Here is a 7,617-nt window from a genome sequence, read left to right as displayed (position 1 = left end):
GTCCGGGCGTGGCTTAGTGATTGACGTGTAAGGACGATGAATCTTAGGGTTAATGGTGGAATGCTGGGGACCCCCCCCCGGTCGGTGGTGTGCTCTAAGACTGACTGTCAAATGCCAGTCGTCGGTCAGACAAAAGTAGCCCAAAAGATGATTGTTGGTGCTGTTGAGTACCATATTTTTCGGTGTATAAGATGCACTTTTTTACCCCAAAATTTGATGTCAAAATCTGCTTGCGTCCTATACACCGAAGGTATGAATAATATATATGTATACACAAGCCGTGTGTAAATATATTTAAATAGGCATGCATAGTTTAGTTCAATTGAATGTGTTATTTATAACAATAGTAGTTTTTTTTATTTTAAAAACATAACTATTTATAATGCTCCCTAAATAATAATAAAAAAAATACAGTGAAAGCAATGAAGATTTTGTAGGTTTTGAACCAAAGTATAAATACCAGTAAACCTTTTTTTGATATTACGGTATTTTCTTATTTTGATGTTTTAAACTCTGTTGTGTTTAGAACAATATATACTAATTTTTAAAATATCAAATTGAATTTTTGTTCAATAAAAATCTTTCAAATGCGACTGTAGCTTTTTTCCCCAAAACTTTGTCTTCAAAATAAGAGTGGGTCTTATATTCCGAAAAATACGGTAGCTTCTTGTCTGTTAGTCCAAAACCAGTGACACCTATGTGCAGGTAATTCTTGTGTAACTTTGCACGAAAATTCTATAAAAAATTTGCGAATTTCAACTGCCCAACTTTTACTTGACTGTACCACCCAGGATTGGCATCGAGGAAAATATTTTGAAATATCCAGGCCTTGGAAGTTTAACAATGTGTTTTTTTTTAATTGTTTTTCTTGTTAGGAAATATTATAGGTAAAGCTCTGATAGTTCATTAATGCATATGCTGAAATTAATCTCTTGAGGAGAGTATTGTTCTTATAAGTAAAGGGCCCGGCATGGCCAGGTGGATAAGGCGCTCGACTCGCAATCTGAGGGTCGCGGGTTCGAATCCCCGTCTCATCAAACATGCTCGCCCTTTCAGCCGTGGGGACGTTATAATGTGACGGTAAATCCCACTATTCGTTGGTAAAAGAGTAGCCCAAGAGTTGGCGGTGGGTGGTGATGACTAGCTGCCGGGAAAAAGCTACACGAGGGCTATCTGCGCTAGCCGTCCCTAATTTAGCAGTGTAAGACTAGAGCGCGAAATTCAAAAACAAACAAACCTCCTACTTTGACCCGTGACGTTACAACTTTGATTCGTAACTACTGCCAATGACCTTCAATTAATTTATCGCGTGAAACACTGTGGAAGGACATTAAGAGATGGGTGTTGAAAGTGGGTAACAGAAAACACCCCTACCGTCACTACCTCTTCCTACAAAGTCACCCTGACCATCGCACAGTTTATACCATGTTTTGAGTATATACATATTGAGTTATTAAACCTTATACAGAACATTTGGTGAGATAATAATGAATACTGTAATAATATGTTATGTTATAAATAAGTTGTGTGAAAGTTAGGATTTTTGTGTATCCACCCCCACATTTTTTTTTAATTAATAACCCAGACAAAGAATGGGTACATCAGCTTGTAAGACATAAAACACAAAATAAAAATACATTACAGTTCTTAATAACTACTTACAAAGTGACTGTTTACACATGAAATAAAATAACTATGTATAAAAAGTAAGAAAAGAATGCACAAATACATACAATCCTTTAAATCAATAAAAATAAAAACAATACAGAACTTACCCAGTGCATCTATAAAACCCAATCTTCATTGTCTTCACTTTACTCAACCATCAGCAGTAACTGTCTGACAACTGGATACAGTATTCACCCTGATGGTCACTTGAGCTTTGGCAATGACCAATTTTGTATCAACCAGCTCAGTTGGTATTCCACAAACTACATTCTCAAGTCACTTTGTAGGTTGTGATGGTCTTCTTCCTTGCTCTACAGAGCCCAGGCCTCGATCCACCACATGGCTCTTGATAATGATGTTTCAAGACTGGGATCTGCTGTAATGTGGGATAGTTTGTAATGACTGTCACTGAACTGGTTGGGAGTGTTACCATTGGCTGCCACTACCTCACCTCACGCACGGTACCTCTTGGATGGTGAATTGACTTCTATCAGCATGGGGATCCCTTACTTCATACTTGCAGTAGTTTAGAGGTTATGGCCAATGCTTGGCCATTTGCTAAGGTAAAGACCCCTTCTTTACCCTGTATATCATTGCCATTCGTTAATGTGGTTGTGTGGTTATAAGTTAGGCCAGATACAGAAGTGTTTTGGGTCACTAAAGGTCAGTGAAGATAATAGTTATTGTTGTAGACGTGATGATTATGACATTATAAGCAGAAATATTTGCAGTGGAGCTAGTGACTATGGCGATAAAAATATGGGTGGAATCAGGAGCTTTGATGGTGGAAGTAGTGAATATGACCACTAAAGTAATGGTTATTAGTACCAATAGTTATTAAGATGGGCAAGTGTTTCGTCATGGGCAACATTTATCTGATAATTAGACATTAACTTAAATATTTTCCAGACTATGTGAACACATTATTTTGAAATTACATAGTTTCTAACGCAAGTTCAGCTTAATGTATTAATTTTGTATTCTAATCGTTTAAAATTATTTTTCTACGAATTAGTTGGTCTATCTTCACTTGTTTTCAATGTGTCATTTCACTGTGTTCTACAAACACACTCCTAATTATAAATATTACTTCTATATTGTGAGGTATATATATATATCTAGACTGAATTAAAGTTATTTTTCTATGTTTTATGTGATAGGTAGAACTTTTGTAATTTTATGCTGATTTGTACAGTTCTCTGTTTTATTACTAATGCTACTATTTTATAAGCTAAAATAAAGCTATAAGGTGACAAAAGGTTGAAAAAAGTGTATGGCAAATTGTCTAATGTAAATAATGTGAAAATATGAAATATGTGCATTTCTTTTATCATAAGGCAACGATTCTCAAACCTTTTAGTTTGTTTTCTCAAAGACTTTAGACACCCTGACTGAGGTCCTCCTCCTTTTGATTTAATAGAAATTAAGTAACACTCACTTTGACGTACCATACTTTCGTTGTCATTTTTTTAACACATTGACTGCTGATTCGCCGTATAAGGCACGGTCCGCTTCCGGTAGCTGAATGCGAGTGTGCTGTGTATAGTGTACGGAAAAATTCCGCACGCGTTTAAAGCAACCCACAGTCAAAGGATTAAATCTCAAACATAAACAGTGTTGTATAATCATATGTATTGAATTAAATACATTTCTCTTTGAAAATATTGCTTTGTTCAGTCTCAGGAAAGTTTTAAAGAGGGTATTTTTACATGTCCTTAGGACTCCCAGAACATTTTGCGTGCCCTAGTTGAGAAACCCCAGATTCGAACTTGAGACAACAGTCTTCTAAGGACGACTAAGGTCAAATCAGTTTGTTGATTTCGAGAGTGAGAAAACATGAAGTTAGATGCGGTTTAAGGTTGTTAAAAAAAGAGAAAATATGCTTTTGTTCCAAGATGAGGAGCATTGCTGTCCACATTGTTGATGGAAAGCATGCATTTAAAGGGAGCAGACAAGTAAGGTAGTACTCCTTATTTAGGCTCTTCTTGGTTGAACGCTTTTCCTCAGGAAAGAGATACTCCGTGTTCAGTGTTGCTAGAAGAGGGAGGCTGGCAGGATTAAGAATAGCTGGTGGCTTCTCTCTTTAGGGGCGTCTGAAGAGTTGAAGATGCTGGCATGACCAGCAAAAAAGAAATCCAAGACCTGTGAGATCAGTTGACATTTTTTTTTTGTTTTGTTCTAGTGAGTCTGTGAATTTGCTGAAAGAGAATTAAGGCCTAAATTTGACGTGATAATGGTTTTCTCAGTTTGTTGCTAATTTATTATAAGTACTACATAATTTACTGTTTATCCCTTTCTTCTATTTAACATGCAAATTCACAAGACTCTAAACTGGAAGGAGAAAGAGGTTTAACTAGTATCATGAACAGTTGTTAGAAAACAATCCTTTCGTTCTGCCACATATTTTATATTTAGGTTAAGTGAAGTTGACTCCTGTTTTGAGCAACTAGGTTATTTATTTTTAATTGTAATGCTTTAAATTTAAAATATATAACAAATTTCCCTAAGGTTTTAAAGACTAAAGCATAAAATCATAAGTATAATTCTAATATAAATTGAATACTGATTATCTGTTCCCTGTCTTTATTGTTTTCGCAGTGATATAAATCTAGTCGATTTTTCTAGTCTGTTTTTATTGCACTTACATAAAAATAAATAAATCACATATACAGGAATAAATACTTTGTTAATCCGAAATGTATCACTTTTTCAGAGCACACTTTGCTTAGATATGACTTAGTTTAGTGCTGTCTAGGTGTTAGAGTACCACACATATAAACTAACCTATCTCAGTCTTATTAGCAATTTCAAAATATTCTAAGCCAATCATAAAGTTATGCTTACAGTCATACTAATTATTCTTGAATAGCCATTAAGTTAGAAAATACAGAACCTAACACATTTTTACAACAACCACTAGATGGTATACTGATATAAATAATCAAGAACAGTGGCAGTTAGGAAGAAAATGGTTAAAGTAACTAGGTAGTGAAGTAAAATGTCGTATTGTCTGTCAGCAATAAGTTAGCAGCGATTACTACAGTATAAGACGCGACGAATTACATCACGTAGATTAGTGAAATGACATTTTGTCACTTAATTAGATATGTATAAAATGATGCAGTGAAATACAGGATTTAAAATAATAATAATAGCTTTCACAACCCCTTATGGTTATAAGTTTTGGCACAAAACTGCATAATATATCAATTACGCTATGTCTGCTAGGGGATCAAACCTCGAATCTTACTTTATAAGCCCAGAAGCTTATCGCTGAGCCACCGAGAGACGATTTAAAGCAATAAAAATTCTAAGCATTGGGTAGTAGAACTCGAAGGCCCCTTGTCATAATTGAATCCTTTTATTATAAAAACACTAAACAATACGAAACATCCAACTACAAAACACTGCTTCTGTCTGGCCTAATGGTTGAAATTATTTTTATTACTTCAATGAGTTTTTAATTTCGTTTAGAGGAATCTCTTTCATACACGCATCTCCAGAAATGTTCGGAATTTTTAATGTATTACTGCTTATAACACTAACAATTGGGTTTCGATACCCGCGGTGGGTAGAGCACAGATAGTCCTTTGTGTAGTTGTGTACTTAATAAAATAAACAAACAGAAAAAATTGTATTTCAATTTCTTATGTCACATGTTTATGTAAAGAGTTAAACGATAAAACGACATTTTTGGTACAATAAAAGATAAACTCTTTATTACTTGTTTCAACCGATCAGTTTCGGTAACGCATCATCAAGCTCTAATGATGAAAACTGTCACGAACCCTGATTACGGTATCTGTGTTACAGAAAATAATCGAATGAAACAACTAATAAGAAGTTTATTTTTCATTGTCGTAAAAAAAAGTCGTTTTTGTTTTATATTTTTGATATACAGTAGCATAATGTGTCTGAAAAAAAGTTATCACATTATTATAATATGTCTATAAACATGTTTTATTTATTGGATAATAAGATCCGAGGTATACGTTTACCTTCAGATTATTATTTGATAAATGCTTTCTACATTAATGAATTATCCTATTTTAAGTTTTCACGTGCACACATCATTATTTATAATTATGAATGCTTCTTTAACAGATGATTGGTCCGACTTTTCAGAACAACATAATTAACTAGCTTTCATAACTTAATAACTCTGAAAGAAATAATGTATAGTTTCTAATTGATTTACACCTTCTAAGAGAAATCCAAGTCAATTTCTTCATTGATATAAGAAAAGCTCAATAAAATGTTTAGTATCTAATTTATGTTAGGAGTATAAGTATTACAGATGTATTTATATGTTGTTTTATTATGTTTTTAGTTCAAATCTGTCATTTAAAGAAATAATTCATAAACCTAGAATTTCCTGTGTCTAGCTTTCTAAAATATTGATTTCTTAAAACAAAGATACAAGTATGGAAAGGAAGATTAAAATTTCGAACTGTTTTTGAAATGTATTGAACTCTTCCTTATTGAAGATGAAAGATCTAGAACAGCAAACACAAGGAAAAAAGATTGAAACGAAGTATATCAGTTTTGTGAGTGTAAAGTCTGGCCGATTTATTTTATAGTCGGCTTTTCAGCTAATAATAATAACACGCTGGATAAAATAGTTTGTTTGTTTGTTTTTGAATTTCGCGCAAAGCTACACGAGGGCTATCTGCGCTAGCCGTCCCTAATTTAGCAGTGTAAGACTAGAGGGAAGGCAGCTAGTCATCATCAACCACCGCCAACTCTTGGGCTACTCTTTTACCAACGAATAGTGGGATTGACCGTCACATTATATCGCCCCCACGGCTGAAAGAGCGAGCATGTTTGGTGGGACGGGGATTCGAACCCACGACCCTCAGATTGCGAGTCGAGCGCCTTATCCACCTGGCCATGCCGGGCCTAATATAAAATAGTTCCTGTGATTAACACTAACAGAAGCTTACTATTCTCCAGGTTCCTTGACAACGTACAAACCGTCCATGACTTTTGTTTTCATTTTGAAATTATACTTTACTCTCGTGTATCATCCAATTGAGTTCAATAGAACTCTACACACTTTAGTAAATAATTCATTTTCTTCCTTAACCTGTTAACACAATTTCGTAAAATCAGTTGTTGTTTTTTTTTACTCTTTCTCATTCCCAATCCTATCAGTGATGAGGAAGTGGTGCTCTGCATTTGACATCTTTGGCTATTAAATGCTTCAACAGGTGGAACTAAAAATCATGGAATTTTAAAGAGTAAATTCCTTTATACCTGCTGCACCTTGCTGATCAGTATAAACATATCAAGTGACACAAAACAACCTTTTTTTTTCTATATTTTAAGGATCCATCAACCTAGGTTGCGTAGCTAAACAAGGGAATAAAGTATGAGGTATGTATATACATCTTTTAAAAGAAGGTTCTCAACCCGCATAAAGAAAGATCATTCCTTCTACACCAACATAAGCTTCAAGATGATAAAAAAGGAGGGTTTCCAGATGTACATCATAAACTTTATATTGTTCTCCAGGAAAGTTAAGGTTGTTTGTTGTTGTTGTTTTTGGTATCAAGCACAAAACTATAAAAAGGGCTATCTGTACTCTGTCCACCACATGTATCGAAACCCCGTTTATAGCGTTATAAATCCGCAAACATACCGCTGTGCCACTGGGAAGGGGAGGGCGAAAGTTAAGTAGTATAGCTTACTGTGGAATATTGTCAAAACACTATTATGTTGTTCAGGAAAGTCACAAACAACTACAGGGGATATATAGACAAATTGTTCAAAATAACTATAAATATTGCTAAAGACAGTTACAAATAATAATAATAGTTAACAAATTGATTAAAAATAAAAAAATAAAATCATTGGTTTTGTTTGTTTTGAATTTCGCGCAAAGCTACACGAGGGCTAATCTGCACTAGCCGTCACTAATTTAGCAGTGAAATACTAGAGGGAAGGCAT

The sequence above is a fragment of the Limulus polyphemus genome, unplaced genomic scaffold, assembly GCF_000517525.1.
Source record: "Limulus polyphemus unplaced genomic scaffold, Limulus_polyphemus-2.1.2 Scaffold1688, whole genome shotgun sequence".
Taxonomy (NCBI): Eukaryota; Metazoa; Arthropoda; class Merostomata; order Xiphosura; family Limulidae; genus Limulus; species Limulus polyphemus.
Note: the sequence above shows the minus strand (reverse complement) of the source record.